The following is an 18,024-nucleotide window of genomic DNA, read 5'->3' as shown; positions in this document are numbered from 1 at the left end:
GTCGCCGTCCTTTTTTGGTCCTGAGATCATTGTTAGGCTCTCTGCACATGGATTTCTTCACTTTACTTGTGAAGGAGAGAGACAGCACGGAAGTGCGACTGCCGGAGCCAGCAATTCACAGCAAACAATCGCTTTGACTTTTTTCCTGCTTGCAGACCTGATGATGAGTGCCACACAAAGGCTCTGCTCCGCGTGCCGGCGGCAGAGGCTGCAGAGCGGGGGGGGCACCGTGCTTGCGGCCGGCAGGATGGGGCACGCAGGGCTCCATCCTCCTCCTGAGTCACTGCCTTGGCAGCAGCTCCATCACAAACCCTTCAGAGTGCAAATGCAGCTCTCAGTCTCCTTGGGTACCCGCGGAGGTAACGCTCTCGGCATTTTTTGGCCAGCAAGGTACGCTCTGTGTTCTACCTAGGGAATACAAATGGGAATCGTTCTGAATCCAGCCCAGAAATCCATTTAGAACATTCCTATAATTCTATTTACAGACTGCTGCCGGCGGTGCTGCCGGGGCAGACGGAAGGGTCTCTGCTCCCCGGGAGCACGGCGTGTGCCGGCAGCGCTGCTCGGCGCTGGTACTCCGTGGTATTATTTCTGAAAGTCCTGCTTCTCGCTCTCCGTGACTAAGAAGTAATCACAGTCTCTGTCAAAAAAAGATATATATATCTCCTGATTGCAAAAGAACACTTGGAAATGTGAGGCATAGGCAGCAGCATGTGCTCAGCGGGGGTCAAAAAGAAGGCGGCAGGGAAACAGCCCCGGCGGTCTTTGCTCTCCATGCCACGTGTGGCACCCCCGGGTCCTGATCTCAGGCACGAGGCCTTGGATTTGCAATGCAGCCACTGAGGCTCATGCAAGAAGTGAAGTGTCAGTAAACACATCAGAAAGGGATGTCCAGGGAAGCCTGAGGGACCTGGACACAGAATCCAGCAGGGTTGGGCACCGTGACTCCATGAAGTTCTGCTGACCCCCACGCTTTATGTGCCCTTGGAGCCCCTGCTCTGTGTGGGGCTCCAGTCCCGCCACCCCCAGGACCGGGCTGTGCTGGGTTTCAGTGGGCTCGGGGGGCAGGAACCGTGCTCTGAGCTTCGTGCTGCTGCACAGAGTGCAGAGAAACCGCAGCGCGTCCTCCAGCACCAATTTGTTAACTGGCTCCCCAGCCTCGTGCACAGATGGAGGGGCAGGAGCCACCGGGAGCCCTCCCAAAACCCCTCTCGAGGCCAGCAGGGAGGTAAGCTGCCCTGAGGCAGAGCGAGTCTGCTCGGCAGCAGCCTGACCCTATTAGCAGCAAATAGCCCAGCGCCGCTCCATCCGCTCGTGGTAACATCATAAGGTTTGACAAGCGCTGGATTTAATTTAGATTTAATCTCAACTACTCGTGGCATGGCTGTGCTCAGCGCTTCCTGGCTGTCGCTGCTGCAGGGCTGGGGGCAAGGCAGCAGCTCCTGCATCCTCGTGTCCCACGTCCCTGTATCCTACATCCCTGTATTCCATGTCCCTGTATCCCACATCCCTCACCCTGCATCCTGCACACATCCCACACCCCATAGCCATCTCCCTGCACCCCACATCCCTCTCAGAGGCAGAGGCAGGCGAAGCACCGCTGCCAGGAGCACAGCTGGCCGAGGTGCCTGCTGCTGGGGCAGCGCACGGCAAGTGCCTGCACACGGTGAGAGTGTTTCAGGCAGCAGCATCTCTTCTCTTAGTGTGCTTTTGTTTTTCTCTCAAATACATTTATAATCATTTCCATCAAAGCATTTCTAATAGAACCCTTTTGTTTGAAGAAAACGGACCCCCGGAGTGCTTCTGCATCTGAAAATCCAGCATCCTGGGAGGAACATTTACCGCTCCTGATCATCATCAGTTTACGCACAGATTTTTTGGCCACATCAGCTGCAAGAGCGCAGCAAAGATAATTTGTGTGTTCACAGCCATGACAATAGGGAGCGGATAATCCCCTGCATTTCTGAGGCCTGTGCATTTACTGCATCTTCTGGGTGGGAAGAGATAAAGCGGCACGTGATGGTGGCCAGGAACCCACCCGGGAAGGCAGCGAGCACACGTGCTCACACGCAGCCGCCCCAGAAACTGCCCTGGGCACTGTGGTATGCGGGCAGCAGGAGCCCAGGTCAGCGCTGGGAGCTGCGAGCTGGGCGTGCTCCTGCTGCAGGAGGCGCCAGGGGTTTTGCTTCTGCTTTGTTTGGATTTATTTTTCCTCTTGTATAAAATTATCCTTTAATTTAGAGTCAATGTGAGATTCCCTTCTCCCTCCAGATTTCCGACTGCTGCCTGGGATCCAGAGATTGTGCTTAGCTTCAGAAAAGAAATTAAAGAGTGGGTATTGTGCATAGAAAAACAAGCGGTTCCCGTAAGAAAAAAATACCCTGGTGTCAGCGTATTTAGGAAAGCAATTGGCATCTCTATTAACCGGGCTCCGAAATGCAGGAAACCATTTACGCATCCCCGGTGTATGCATAGGAGCGGGGGAATGACACCTGCACGTGGGGAGCTGGGGTGCAGGCGGGGTTCTGCAGATCCCTGCCGGCGCTGTCAGGATGGTGCAGAGGGAAATCTCGGCTGCAGGCTGCGTGTGGCGGCCAGGGAGCAGCGTGCCAGCCTGCACACGGCCAGCAGGAGGGCTGGGACAGCAGAGGGCACAGGGACGGGCAGGTGAGGAGTAACATCGCTGAAAGGCTGGCGGAAATACCCACAGAGCTCCTCCTGCCCAGCTCACACAGAGCACCCAGCTGACTTTACTGAGGGGTGCAGGGATCGTCACAGGAAGGACAGCGCCTGGTGGCCGGGGGCTCTTTGGCTTGGTACAGGAAGGAGGGAGAGCACGGGGGGCTGGGAGCAGGCCAGGCAGCGTGGGAGCAGAGGCACTGAGCTCGGGAGGCATTGAGCTCGGGATGTGCTGCCTCTCGGCACCCCCAGACCCATCCCAGCAGACCGTCCTACAGCTGCCCCGTGTGGGCCATGGCCACGCAGGATGGGTCCATGCATTCTCTGTGCTCCTCAGCCCAGAACGGCTTTGCACCCATGCAAACAGAGATGTGCAAATAGTGCTCTTCAAAAAGCAGGAAGGGAACATGAAAGAAAAAGGAGTTAAAAAGGAGATGAAGGCCTTGGAAGCAGACAGCAATTAACCTCCATGCTTTGAAAACGCGACGGCCCAGAGTGCGGAGAAATCCTTCTGGTGAGCGCTGCGTGCTCCCGACCGCGCTCAGCCCCGATGGGGACGGCACGGCCACGCAGCTCAGCGCTCACACTGCGGCTCTGCAGCCACTGGCACCGTGTGAGCGTGTTGGAGGGAGAGGGGATGTCACTGCGACAGCACGGTGCTCTGGGGTGGCACCAGGAACAAACTGCGGGCACAGCGGCTGAGGTCGGGCACCGTGACAGCGGGGCAGTGAGGGGGGTTTCATGCCTGCACTGCTCGGGGACCGGGGCACGATGCCCACAGAGCCCTTCCCTTTGGTCCCAGGGATACTGACCCGGAGCTGCTGCTCACAGCTCTGACGTGCAGCAGCTCTGACAGGCTGAGATCGCGTGTTTGCACCTGCCAAGCAGCCAGCAAGAACGAGCAGAGAGCAAAGACGGGGGGACAGCACCGCCCCGAGAGCAGCAACTCTGAGCTGGGGAGAGCTGGGGGTGGATGGGAGCAGGCGAGCCAGAGCAAAGCAAGCAGAGGGTTCCAAGCACATCTTGCAGCGTCTGAAAGCTGAGCAGTGAGGATAAGCATCCTTTAGCCCCAACTTGCACCTGTAAACCCAGTGAGCTCAGTGCTTGCTTGGTGAGTGTAGTTAATGTATCACAGAACATGAACCCCAAGAGGTTCTGGCCGGCAGGACCCCCACGTCCATCGCTCGTGTTCTGCCACGCTACAGACGGCTTCGGGAGCGAGCGCCTTCTCCTAAGTGGGTCCCAGCCGAGCTGGGGAGGTTTGCAACAGCAGACAATGAGGTGTTGCTGCAAGTGACTGTGCTCCACCATCAGAAAGATATTTCTCCGTACTTATGTTTCCCCTCAGTTCAGGGAAGAGCCTGAACTCTTCTCCCAAAGCCAGTGGGAGCTGCAGTGAGCTGCAGTGAGCCCGGCGTGCCGTGCAGCAGCTCTGGAGCCCGTCCCCTCCACCTGCCTGCTGCAGTGGCACAGCTGTGCAGGGGACACTGGGGGGCACAGAACGGCCGCGGACCTCAGGCCCCAGCATCTCCAACGCAGCGTGTTGGAAAGGGAAAAGACAAGGTTCCCATGGGAACGGAAAGTGCTGACATTTCTAAACTAAAAAAGGAACGAAGCAGCGAAGCACGTGCTCGGCAGGACTGCATGCACATGGAGGGGGGTGCTTCCTTTCCCCCTCTCCTCTGCTTGAAGGTAAGGCACTTTGAAGGTAATTCCCACGAGGATGCATTCAGTGCATACACGCCAGGCAAGCAGAGTTTCTGTTTGTCCGGCTGGGGAGCTGTCAGTCAGGCTGGCTGGCTGCAGAGCTCGTTCTCCTGCAGAAAGCACCGCGCAGCCTTGACCCGCAGCACACAGACGGAGACGAAGCGCGATGAACTCCGCTGAAGCACTTCTCTCTCATGTGAAATGATGGAGATAAATAAGGCAAATTAAACTGCCACATTGCGGTGACTGAATTATTCGTAATGGCGGGATGAGATGTGTTAGCTGCACGGTAATTAAGGTCCCGGAGCTTCAGATGGGACGCTGTGGAGCTGGGGAGATGTTTGTCCTCCTGCCAGACCACATGGCCGCACAGGGGCTGGTGGCTCAGTGGGGCCATTGGGTGCCCTGCTGCTGCACGGGGACCCCCAGCACCATCCCCCCCAGGGCACCCACCCCAGGAGCTGCTGCGGCTCTGGCTCTTCTGGGCAGCTCCAGCTCCGCACAGCGAGGAGAAGAAGTCACTGAGGGAGAGGTTGGCTGCTGGCTTCCGCTCACCCTAACGCGTAGCCAAGGAGAAGGGGTTAGGAGGATGGAGAGGCTGGGTTGAGCCCACCGCCCCAACCGCTAACCATGCAAGGCCAGGCTGGTCCCTACCCCTCCTGCAGGCAGCAGGACGCAGCACACGGCTGCAGGAGCAGCGGCACAGGGAGCCCGGATTAATCTCCCCCCAAACATGGCAGAGGCATGGGACATAGGTTTAAACCATCCACATTCTTGGGAAGAGGAAATGGTGGAGACTGAAGGGAACGCTTGCATTTCTCTCCTAGTAGAGGAGGTTTCTCAGCACAAGCAGGGCCCTGCATGCTGCTGGTGCTGCTACAGCAGACAGCCCTTCTGCAAGGAAACACAGCTCCGTCCCGTCCTGCCCCATCCCCGCTGCCCGAGGAGCACAGGGACACTCCAGTGGGGCCCCTCCTGCACCCCAGGTGGAACCCTGAGACTCGGGGAACTTTGTCACTTATTTCCTTGGAGCCGATATTCCACCACCGGCACCTGGCACGGTGCAGGCTGGGGCACGTGTCCACACCGCTGCCATCCCGTCCCTCCCATGCTGCTTGTGAAAACACAAATATTTTTAGGTACTTGTTCTCTCGAAGCGTTTTGGAACATTTCCATCTCTTTCCTTGCACCTGTGTGGTTTTTATTTTCCTCCCCAGCAAAGCCCCGTGACGCCGTTATCTGGAGGCAGAAGCGCGGTGCTGAGCAGGCAGATGCTGCGGGAGAGGTTTCCCAAGCAACAGTAACCAGGGGGGGTGCAGCCCCAGCCCGGCTCCCCCCGCACCCACTCGTGAGTCCCCTCGCTCTGCGCTCTCAGCACTCCCGCTCTCAGCAGGGCCGCCTGCAGCAGCCACGCAGCTCCCAGCAGTGGGACACGCCGTGGATGCACGCTCCGAGATGCCGCAGAGCCTATTTCCTACACCAGCTTGCGCCTTGCTCCCATCCTCCTCCCCCAGCCTGCTTTCCTGAGGCTGTGTCACTTGGTGACTGCTCGGTGACAGCAGCAGGTTTATCAATGCCGTGCAGAGCTGCGCCTCAAATAACTCCTGGAGATGGGTGTGGGAATCCTCTACCCACCTGCGGCTCTGCACCCCAAGACCCTCCCGGCCCCACAGAGCACAGCAGGAGGCACTGCCCCAGGAGCTCACAGCTGGAGGGCACCCAGCCCTCACCCGGTGCTGCTGTAGCGATGTGGGTGCAGCGTGGAGCCAGCACGGTGGGGCAGGCAGTGCGCCTCAACTGCGGCCAGCTGACCCCCCCGCCACTGGACGAGGCGGGAGCAAGCAGCACGGGAAGGGGGGTTCTTTGGGGTTTTCACCAGAGGGCGGTGCAGAGAACAATTCTACATTATAGAGGTCTTCTCACCCTCTCCATTCTGACCAAACTCAGGTCTCCATTGCTGATCCCGTCCTTGGGAACCACGTCTGTCTCAAGGCATCCGCCTCAGCCCAGCTGTTTCCACCTCAGTAGCTGCTCAAAAAGACTCAAAGGCTTCGCATCATCTCTGCACAGGGTAGGAGTGACAGAAACCTTGTCAAAAGGGAATAAGCGATCAGGAAACAGCAGCGGTTGCGTGGAAGTTTTGTAGCTCCAGAATGTTCTGGTGGGAGCTCTGCAGCTCCAGCAGCCTCCGCTCAGCCCGCCCCTGCCTTTGTGCAGACGGGCAGCAGGAAGGGCAGCGGCGAGAGCCAGGAGCCCAGCACAGCCCAGCACACGCTGCACTGATCGCGGAGCAGGACCTCGGTTCCCTTGAACCAAAGCGTAAATATTTTACAGCAAAGCGAAGAAGCAAAAAGGGGGCATGCAGAACCACCTGCATTTCACAGAGCTCCCCAAAAATGGGCCACGAAGCTCTGAGAGGGTTACGCAAGCAGCCCCACCCCTAACGCCAAGCGTTCTGCTTCCTCCTAGTTTAAATCTGATGAATTGTGCTATTTTAATCCACTTTTAAAGTATGTCATCTGTATGCTAATCGCTGACCTTTTCCCAGTGCCCTTCGGGCACCCAGCAAATGGGTTACATCTGTTACCCCGGCTGCAGTGTGCAGGCCAGCACCACCACCAGGCAGCGCCGGTGCAACTCAGCACAACGTGGGGGCAACAGCACCAGCACCAGCACCGGGACCAGCACCAGGACCAGGACCAGCACCAGCACCAGAACTGGCACCAGCACTGGAAACCAACACCACCACCACCACCAGCACTGGCACCAGCACCAGGACCCTGAGTGCAGCACTGGAGGTGCCCAGCAGGCATGCACACGGAGCACCGTGCAGCCCCTGGCGTTTTTTGCAAGTTTCCAAGGTCATCTTAAGTTCGTCAATCCACCACAAAGCACGAAGTTAGATTTTATTTTGCCTCCTCATTTTCATCTCCTTAATTATCTACTGTTATTCTAAACGCACAAAGTGCAGCGTTAGAGAAGGCAGTCACGGAGGGCAGCCATCCAGGCGAGCTGTGAAGATGGCTGTGGTGTGCGATGGGGCAGCTCTCCACCCAGCCCACATCCACCCGAGCACACGAATCTTTGCCATCCCGCTGCCCCCACCCACCCTGCAGTGCACCCAGCCCACGCATGCTCCATGTCCACAGAAAACCCAGACAAGAGTCTTCTGCCATGAGGCCCTGCAAGCTGCATAACTTCCACAGTGAGAGAAACCTTTGTACATTCAGGTTTATGATTGAAACCCGCATAACGACTGCCTCCTGACACGAGACGTAACGAAGCTCCCATGTGTCACTTCTCATCGCTCGCCATATGCTTTGATGGCTGGAAGCACGCACGACCAGCAGAAAGCCTTGGATGCCCTCTCCCTCTTGTAAGGCTTTTTTTTCTTTTTTTTTTTTTTTCCATGAAAAAGCTCTTTTTGATCAAAGGGTTTTAATCCTTGTCCCTCATGTTCAGAGGGCCGGCAGGTGTGACGCGCGGCAGAGCACCCTCGACACGTCCCTGTGGGCTGGCTCGCTGCTGGACAAGGCTTGTGCCACCCCGACCCCTCCACCCAAAGGGGTTGGCACCAGGGAACGTTGTGCAGGACGCTGCAGTGTGCAGCCCACAGCTCCAGACCCAGAGAAACAGGGGCAGTAACGGAACAGAAGCAGCCAGCGGGCACCGACTGCTGCCCTTCCTCAGAAAAAAAAGGAAAGCATTTCCCAGAGCTTGTTTAACCCATCTCTGATTTTCCTGCCACCGTTTGCCAGCATTAAAGGGCCACGAACAAATGCAAAAGAGCTGCGAAGGGGGAAGTATTTTTGTTCTCGTTTTTCACAGGAGACTGGAGAGCTCAGCTGCCTGCCCACCGGGAGCCAACAGCGGAGCAGGAGGACGCGCTTCTGCCGCAGCTGTGTGTGAGCAGGGGACACGGCCGGCCCTGCCCGGGGCTGCAGAGCACAGGGGCTCAGGGGGAGCAGTAAGGGCTGGCTGCACAGAGCAGAGCTCCCGGGGACGGCTGGTGGCCGTGGCTCTCCACCCTGTGCTGGGCTCTGCTGAAGCCCCTGAATTTTGTGTTTTTGCACACTTTCAGGCACGTGTTCAGGAGCCATCAGGTGCCTTGATGCTGTCTCCTCACCTGGAAAACTCGAGCCCGGTGTTTACGCCCTGGCAGCGGCACGGGCTGCTCCTCGTTGTGCCAGGGGCACTCGGAGCCCAGGAGCTGGGACGAGCCGGGCACGCGGGTCAGAGCTGAGGCTGGCACGTGGCTTCGCTCCTGTACACACAAACCCCACGCATCATGCAATACTGCCAGATTTCATAAATGTACCGTGACACAATGGTTACATCTGGGAGTTATTTTTGTAAAAAAGCGCAGGGGTGCTGTGATCCTGTCTACTCGGGAAAAAACACTGCTTTGATCCGTGCAGAGTTTAACAGCCCATCGCGAAACGCGCTATCGAAAAGCAAGCAGGATCTCGAGCTGGACGCTGCCCGGCCGCAGGCTGCCTGCAGGCAGCAACGTGGCAGCACGGCTCAGGCTGCAGCAGGGTGCTGCTCTCTGCCTGCCCACGAGGACACAGGGCCAGGTACACACAGCCATGTCCTGCGTCCTCATGCCACCGCTCTCCCTGAGATGCTGGGTGCTCCTAACTAACAGCCACGGCACTGCCAAGGCAAGGCCTCACCTCTCTTTGCTAAGTTCAGGAAATGAGCGTGTTTTGGGGCAGTGAAGGTGCTTGGGTGTGCAAAGCAGCATGGAATTTCCCACAGCGCTCATGCTCCGAGTTCAGCTCATCCATGCCGGCAATGGCCAGGCGAGCACAGCCCCATCGATAGGCCCAGCACTTAGGGCACAATGAAATGGGAACACACCTGTGAGCGTAGAGGAGCCAAGAGGTGACTGGCACAGGAGCTAACCCAGGCAGAGCTGGACCTCGAAGCTCCATTAGCTTTGATTTGCCATTGTGCAGCTCCCGCAAGGCACAGGGAACTGTGGCCGCTTCAGCCATTGGCTGAATGAGCACATTGCCAAGGGCTTCACCAGACCATGGCTGCAGAACTCAGCCCCTGGAGGACGGGTCTATAGGGTCCTGTCCCCACCGACCACAGCACTGCGAGATGCTGGTGGTGCACAGCAGTCAGGTACCCCACTGCAGCCAGCAGCGCCCTGAGCTCGGCCCCAGGCTGAGCCCCATGCTCGGAGCCGCCTCCTCCCCCCTCCCACGGGGCCACCCCGTCCCCAGCGGGATGCGGTAATTAAGCCGACATGGAAGAACACAACTGCTCTTCAAAGGGCTGGCAGAGCGCTCGGGGACAACTCCCGTCAGTGCACAGCGGCACGCGGGGGGAGTACGGATGTTGGGAAAGGCAAAACAGGTGAAGGAAGAAGGCAGGAGCAGAAGGAACAGAAATGCACGCGCAGCACCAACACCATGCAGGACGCGTGGCAGCTCGGGGACAGGCAGAGCTGCTAGAGCACTGCCCTGGGCCGGAGCAAGCACGTCCCACAGAACCCACAGCCCTGGAGCAGAGCGCAGCGCCCAGGAGCCGAACCCGACCTGCTCACACGGGGCTGTGGGAACCCGGCACCACACACCTCCACCACGAGGACCAGACAGCAGTGGTTGGAGCAGCCAGCAGTGATTGGAGCAGCCAGCAGTGATTGGAGCAGCCAGCAGTGATTGGAGCAGCCAGCAGCGGGCCTGAGCGCGGCTCTTCTCCAGCTTTGTCCGTGACAACAACATTCCCAGAAAAACACAAAGGAGAAGATTCCTGGGAGGTGAGGAGCAGGAGAGATAAGTCTGATTAGAAAGATAACTATTAATAGCAATTCTGCTTTAATTAATATGCCTAATCCTTTTGAACCAGCAGTTTCTAGCACGTCCTTCACCAGACAAAGGACTTAACCTTTCTGACTGTGTCCAACAAATAGGTTTCAATAGCCTTAGTTTTTGAAAGATACATCAAAAGCAAAGAGATTGATAAAAAAAAATACCGTATTTCAAAGCATCAAAGAAATCAATGAAAGAACCTGCTTGGGAAGAGGAAGGAGGACGCGCTGCCTGTCGCTTGGCAGCACTGCACGTGCCGAGGTGTCCATCGCAGCTCCTGCCCGCTGGGGAATGGCTTGGGATCAGGAAGGACCAAATGCAGAATGCAGGGTAAGCTACAGGTACAGCCCTGCCCACGTGCAGAAATATCCAGATAAGGACCTGAGACCTCCAGCTGTTCTCTGGGGAGGGAGACCAGTCGTTCTAGTGAACTAAGGACCCTGATTTCCCAGGTGTTTGCGTCCTGCTCTACATGCGCTGCCTGTGGGGGCAGCAGGGCCCCATGGCAGCACCTCTCTGTGCCCATGTGCCAGCAGCTGTCAGCAGGAGACGTGTGAGCTCGGTGCCGTGCCCTGGGGACAGCGGGCAGGGACGCACTGGGGGCCCCGGAGACGGACAGATGGCGAGGATGGAGAGCTGAGCTGCTGGGAGAAACTGGGCTGGAAGAGTACATCACTGTCACAGAAATGGTCTTGAGGAACGGGCCGAGGAAGCAGCCCTCAAACCAGCTCGGGATGAGCTCTGTGGAGGAGGTGCCCAGGAATAACCCCCCCCCCCCAGGCCGCCTGCTGCTCCAGCACGCCGCAGCGCACGGTGTCTGTCTGTCCTTCGGCAGAGGACAGCTCCAGGAGAAGCGCAGCAGCCACAGAGCACTGAGCACCTCCTCCTGCACACACAGCCCTGCAGCACCGATGGGTGCTACTGTCAGATCCCACTCACACTGAAGCATCCGAGACATCCAAGGTTCAGCCGAACCAGCTGTCTGGTATAACATGTGACTCTTGTTTTCCCAGATGCAGAGAAGAGTCTTGCCTTCCGTTCATGCCTCTCTGTGAAAGCAACATTTAAACACGTTAATCTAATTAACATTTTGAGAATCTGCTGACGGAGTTCAGGTGATGAGAACTGGCTATCGCCGCACGCGGTGCCAACCAGGGAGAATCCCTGAGGTTGGGGGGGGTTCGGAAAGCAGCATCCTTCGTAGGAGACAGCAGCTGGGAGCCAGGCAGGTCCTGCTGGCCGATCCACCGCTCTGTGAACGCCCGGCTGCAAAGACAAGGCAGTCAGGGAGGGCGGTCAGAACGCTCTGAATGAAGCCCCCCCTGGGGCAGGAGCTCCACGTGGAAGGGGTGCGTGTGCGCGGCACAGGGAGATGTGGCTGCAGCAGGGAAGCACGCAGATGTGTGCAGACCGACCCCGGCACTGCCCGGCCCCAGGCGCGTTGCTGCAGGATCGCTGTTCTCCCCATCTGTCACACGCACCCGTCAGAGGTTCCCGTCCCGCCGTGCTGCAGCGCACGGTGCCCTCCCTGCCCGCTGCGTCGTGCAGGCTCCTCCAAACCGAGCTGGGATCCTGCCCAGCGCCGAGCCCGGTGCTGCGGCACCGCCAGAGCAGGCAGTGCAGTCCTGGGAGATAAATGGGAATCATTCACATAGCAACGACCTTGCGAGCACTTACAAGAAGGCAGGCCTTGATTAGCTCACCGCCAATTAAATGGCCGTAGGGAAAGCGGGAGCACCAGCCCACACAAAGGATGAGGAGCACAGGTCAGCGCTGGGCACGTTAAGCGATGCAGCATCACTGGGTGCTTTGGGCTGGAGCTCCTCTGGTCCAGCTCCCTGCTAATTCAGTACCTCTGCTTGGAGTGCGTTACGTGCCAGGATCTCCGTCTGGAAATAAATACTGAATCAGAGGAAAGCACCAGGGATTCGTTCTGATGGGCCCTTGCAGTGTTATCACAAAGGAGATGTTCTAAACAATACTCTGAATGAAAGAAAGAAGGGAGGCATCTGTTCCTAACGTTCACAAACATGATGCTGAACGTAGCAAGTGACCGCTTGGTTTGAAATCAGGGCAGAAGGAAAAGTTTTCCTCTTCCCCTCACCCCGGCACCGCGCTCCCAGGGGGACAGCACGCCTCCAGCAGAGCACGGCCCCAGCTCAGCGTTACGGAGGGCACCAGCCCATCCCTGCAGCCCCAGGCCACGGCCTCAGCTCCCACCAGGGCTCGTGGGACAGAAGCAACTCCGCAAGGGGTGAGGGCTGGGCTCACCCCAGGACTCGGTGGAATCTGTGCTCCCCTCGTCCCATGAGACTCGAGCGGTTCGTGGGGATGAGATGCGGGCATCGAGGGCATCTTCATTCCTCAGCTGCTGCATAAGCAGATTAACTTCACTCGCGGCTGATCCGTGGAGAAATGGATCAGCAGGAGTCCCTGACAAAGACAGATTTCTCCCCTGCTCGCATTCCGCTTGCTCGCAGTAAACACTGCATGGTGTTGTTTACGTGACCTGCCTCCCCTTCTCTCATTAGCATCCCCTCACATCGCAGCCCCCCATGAATTCGGGCGCTCCCGAGGCAGCCCCCACCATCACTGCGCATCCTGATCCCCCTCCCCCATGGAGCACTCTGATCCCAACCGCAGTCTGCTGGAAAAGGGAGTCAGAAGTCAGCAAAGCAAAGCCACGCCGTGCCCAGCTCCATCACGCTTCCTTCTTGGAACCGAGATTCTCACGAGCCCCCCAGGAAGACGCAGCCCTGCTCCCGCTCTCCTTTTGGAAGGGACCGCTCCCGAGGAGCCCGTGCTCCTCCACGCCTCGCCCTGCTCACACGAGGGGCACTGCAAAGGAGGGCATGAAGGCAGGGGTCTCCCAGACAGGAACGCTCCTCCGGCATTCAGGGTGTTTCCCACGTCCGTCTGCTGTCCCACCACAGCACACAGCGCTGCTCGATGCCCTGGCTGCCCTCCCCATGCAACAAGCCAGGCTGGCTGCCCCCTGTGCCCTTCTCCTTTCTCTCCGCCCCGCAGCGCAGCAGCTCCCCGAGAGGCGATCCTGGAGGGAACGCTTTGCCTGCGGTGCCCGTGGGATGCGGGGAGCTTTGAGTCAGCTCACCCTGACCCGACGTCCACAGCAACGCTCCCAAGTCAATGGAAATTTACCGCAGTGCACTCGGCAGCTCCTCCCGGCTCACACCGCGGCAGCGCCACTGACCATCCTGCTCTGCAGCCCTCAGCTCAGAGGGCTTCATTGGACCGGACATTAACAAGCAAAAATCTGAGTGATGAGAGGGAAGCTATTGGCAGTGATAGAACATGACAAGATTTGAAGCGGGCGTGTGGTACAGGACAAGGAGCAAAGGCAAAAATTGGAAGAATCACACCCACAGTGGGATGAAAATGTGAATTTTCTCTGAGGATATTGAAATAATTTGACACCAAAGTCTGTGCAGTTTTCCAGTGCCCCAGACAGACGTGGCTCTTCAGGACAGCTCTGGCTTCCAGGGAGCAAGCAGCTCCCTGCACTTAATGAAGCACTCGCACTGGAAAACGCATCGTGTTTCTACAGTGACCTCCATCAGCCTTTCCTCAAGCTGGCTCAACATTCCTTTTGCCTTTGGGAGAGCATCTACACAACCTCCGCTTCCATTTCCTTGAGAACAGACGCCAGGACCTCAGCACAGTGCTTCGGGGTAACAGACCCAGTAGGGACGCAGAACGGCGTCTGCTCCGCCCCTGTGTCCGGGCACAGAAGTGTGGATTGTGTCACATCGCAGCATGGGATTGAAGGCAGCATCCCATGCATGGTCCTGCTAAGGAAGGAGCCCGGCACGTCCAGCTCCTGATGCTCCTGTATTCCACGTCCCTCCAACACACGCAGGCCCATCGCTGAGCTGACACTGCTGCAGGGTTCCCTCTGTCCTCCTTCTTTTCCTCCCCTCCCGCTGGGAGCAGCGGGGCTGCAGGCAGACATCCCACATTACATGGGGGGCAGCGGGGGGGGCTGGGATGGGACAGGCTGTAAGAATCAACTGCTGCAGGGGCTGCTGCTGGCACACAAATTAAACTAGAGATGGCATCATTGAAAACACATTAATGCGTACGGACAGCTCTTAGTCCTCAGCTCAAGGAACCGCTGCTTTTCCTACACTGAAGTGCCAGTCTGTCTTAGAGTAATAATCCACCAAAATCCCGATCAGAAGTTTATTTTTAAAGCCCCGATTTTGCTACTGTGAAGGAAGAGATCCATCCGTAAAGTTCTCCGGGATGATACTAGGAGCTCTCAGATCCAAATGCAACATAGCGCTTTCCTTTTTGTTTAGGACAGAGGAAGATGATCTCAAATCACACACAAGAGTACAGCTGCACGTTTCAAATTCAGGTCATGGTTTGACACACAGAGCAACAATCTGTGATGCTCAGTTTGCGGCTTTCTCGGTCTACATTGGAAAGAAAAGGAAAAACCCACTGGCCTGTCCTAGGAATCGAGTGCAAGCTGAACGAGGTGCACACAGCACGAGGGATCGATGTACACACGCAGTCCTCCAGAGCACGAGGGGTGAATGGCAGCAGCCATTTGTGCAAAAGAATTAACCGGGCTCCCCCTGAATCTCTCGGTCCCTAAAAGGCATAGGCCTGAATTGCTGCTTTTAGGACCTGTGCTGCCAGCACCGCACTCAGCTCCGTGCTCCCTGGGATGCAGCCACTGCTCGCTGGGCACCCCCAGCACTGATGGGGCACAGCGGGACGGCCAACCCCAAGTGGCTGAGGGACACATCTGATAGTGTGCTGTGCTCTGCGATAAAGGCTGGGGGGCAGAAGGAAGGAGGGATGCCTGGGGTGACAGCACGTGCCTTCCCACGAAACCACCTCACACGATGAGCCCTGCTGCGCTGCAATAGCCGAGCATCCGCCTGCAGATGGGAAGCAAGGACTGAGCGCCCTGCTTTGCATTGCTGTACCTTGCTGACTGCCTTTATCTCAAGCCCTGAGCTCTTGCTCTTGTCCCTCCCAGTTTTCTCCCTCATCCCACCCAGGGGAGCGGCTGCGTGGCACTGAGCTGCTGCTGGACCACAACACGGAGCCAGCCTCCTCTGCTGGGGGACACAGGGCCCATCAGTGCCTCCAGCCACACCGCCTCGGGCATGGGACAGAGATGCTCCAACACAGGATCCTGGGGAAGCTGGACACGTTCCACCTGAGCTTGACAAGCAAGGAGTTCCATCCGTAAATACAGAGCAGGCTCACAGGGAGCTCAGAGCGCTACTCACTGAGCCGGTGCTAGAGCAGGGCTGTGCCCCACGGACACGGGGTCTCGGCTTCTGCGGCCAGCATGCTCATCCCCACTTTATTTATGTCCTTATATTTAGTGTTAGATCAGCTCACGGCAGATTAATTCTAATGCACGCTCCTGCGTTCAGCAGAGAGACAAGTTTTACATTAGGTCATAAAACAGAGCGTGCATATCCATCTACACTGCAGTGTTGGTAACATCCACGGCAAAGCCCTGCAGCTGCCAGCTGAACACAGCACACCTGAGCGCTACAGGAGTGAATGGACGGGCACTCTGTGTTTAGGCACTCTGCCCCCGAGGAGTGGAGGGGAGGGAGGGGGGCAGTGGGGCAGCTCACGCTGGCGGCAGAGCCCCGGGACACAGCAGAGCCCTGGTTGTTGCTCCAGCATGAGCTTTGTGATATACAGAGCTGAACCAAAAGCCTCAGTGAGCTGAGAAACCAGCGTGCAATGCATTCTGATCGTTGGGTCTTCTGCTTGGAATAAGAAGCACTCACGGGAGGGGGAATCATCTCCCATTCTTTGAAGCTCACGTGAACTATGATTAAAGGAGTTTACATTTGCAGGTAGGGCCGAGGGGGTGCCTTTATCAGGAAGCAATAGCAGCATCATAGCTGGGGAGGGGCCTACGTGCCCTGGGGGGAAGCAAAAAGCACAGAGCCCGCCCTTAGAGGCTACGGCTGAATGCATTATGACCACAGGCACCTGGAAACGCGAGGCAGCGCGTGCATCCTGGTGCATTTTCTTGGAAATTTAAGGGCGTATTCTGAAAGCGGCATCCCCCGGGCAAACCCCCCCAGGTAACGCCAGCAGCAGCCGGCGGCGCGTGCAGATCCTCGCGTGCCAGCTCCCACACAACCACACGCGCTGCCGGGGCCGGTGGCTGCACTGACAGCGCGCGGCTGCCTCCCTTAAAGACGCTCCAGTAATTTTATTGGCTGCAGGAGGCCTCGGAAATCCGGCATAGCAATACCCCCTTGAGCTAGAAAAGTCTTTTTTTGGTCCCATGAAATCTCATTTATATTTAGCAGAGCTTAAATTATTTCCCTTCCTTGCCCGCGCTCCCCAGCAACAAAACGCGGCAGTAATTGAATCGGAGCGCTCTGAGGAACCAGAGCTGCACCGTGAGACCACGGCAGCGCAGCAGCAGCAGCAGCACCACACTCAGGCTCCAGCTTCTGCCCCACCGAGCTCAGCTCCCGCGCGCTGCAGGGCTGCCCCACTGCTGTCTGCCCTGGCCGTGGCTGGAGCTGCCCGCAGCGCCGCTTCTCTTTGCTTTGCTTCGCCCGTCCCCGCGCAGAGCCCCAGCAGCACGGCACGCCGACACCTCGCGGGACCTGGAGGGAACGGGGTCTGCCCCCAGCGCCTGGCCCAGACCCAGCGCTCGTCAGCCAGCTGCGATGCAGGGAGCAGCTGCCAGCACTCAGCCCGGCGTTCCCTGCCTTCATAACGCAACGCGCCCCATGAGATTGCTTCCGACGCTCACTCCAAAGTGCTCATCGTCAGAAATATTTCCGAGTCCCAGATGTCCACACACAAACTTAATGGCATTTAAGCTACAAAGCCAACAAAAAAAACACAGACACAGAACACATATAGAGCACCAGCCCTTTTCCAGCTGTTCCACGGGCAATCTTTACCCTTAAGAAAGGAAACCAAACATTTTCCCCAATAACGAACTCATCTTAATGCCTTCTACACCCAGCGTCACATTTTCCTTTGGATATGGGGACTCTGTTGCTGAGATGCTTACAAGTGAAGATCAGAAACAAGGCTTCGTGCCCCCGCTCCCCTGGCTCCCTGCCCGGCTCCAGCTCCTGCTGCTCCCTGCAGAGCAGGGCCATGCTGAGCCAACCCACAAGGACGTGCCACGAAGAGAGGGCTGAGGCACTGCGGGGCAGCCTCACACACAGCGCTTCCCCTCTCCTCAGCCACTCCGTGGATGAAAGGTTTTTGATGCACGACAGAAGTGTCTGTGCCCTTAAGTAAATGCAGCAAAAGTTAACTAGAAACAAGGGGGGAAAAAAGCAGCAGGCTGGAATTTGACGGGCTAACATGCATCACTTTCTTACACAGTATGGTGAAACATGCACGCGTGTGCAGCACACCTGTGTGCACGGCTGCGAAGAAATGCAGCTTTCTGCCCTTGCTCCTTCCCACGTCCTGCCAGTCACAGCCTGCTCCCCCACGCCGCCTCTGCAGGAACACGAGGGAAGGAGCCGCGGAGCATCCTGGAAGCTGGGGAAGAACGGGAGCCGCTCGGGATTTGGACAGGACAGGCACTGCACCCTGACGTGGCAGAAAATCTCTTCTAAGACAGATGTCACCGATAAAGCACAACGCATCACTCCATCTGCCTTGTTCTTGTAACGAGCTTTGGTAAAATCTCAGCTGAAGGAAGAGTTGTCAGGAGAGCAAGCAGCAGGGAGTGCAAGCAGCGCAACGCCAATGGGAGCATGCCCGGTGATACCCATCACACTGCACTACTTCTTCATCCTCACGCATTGTCTTTGTGCTTCAGGAAGAG

The sequence above is a fragment of the Numida meleagris genome, chromosome 9, assembly GCF_002078875.1.
Source record: "Numida meleagris isolate 19003 breed g44 Domestic line chromosome 9, NumMel1.0, whole genome shotgun sequence".
Classification (NCBI taxonomy): domain Eukaryota; kingdom Metazoa; phylum Chordata; class Aves; order Galliformes; family Numididae; genus Numida; species Numida meleagris.
This window is presented reverse-complemented; position numbering follows the sequence as displayed.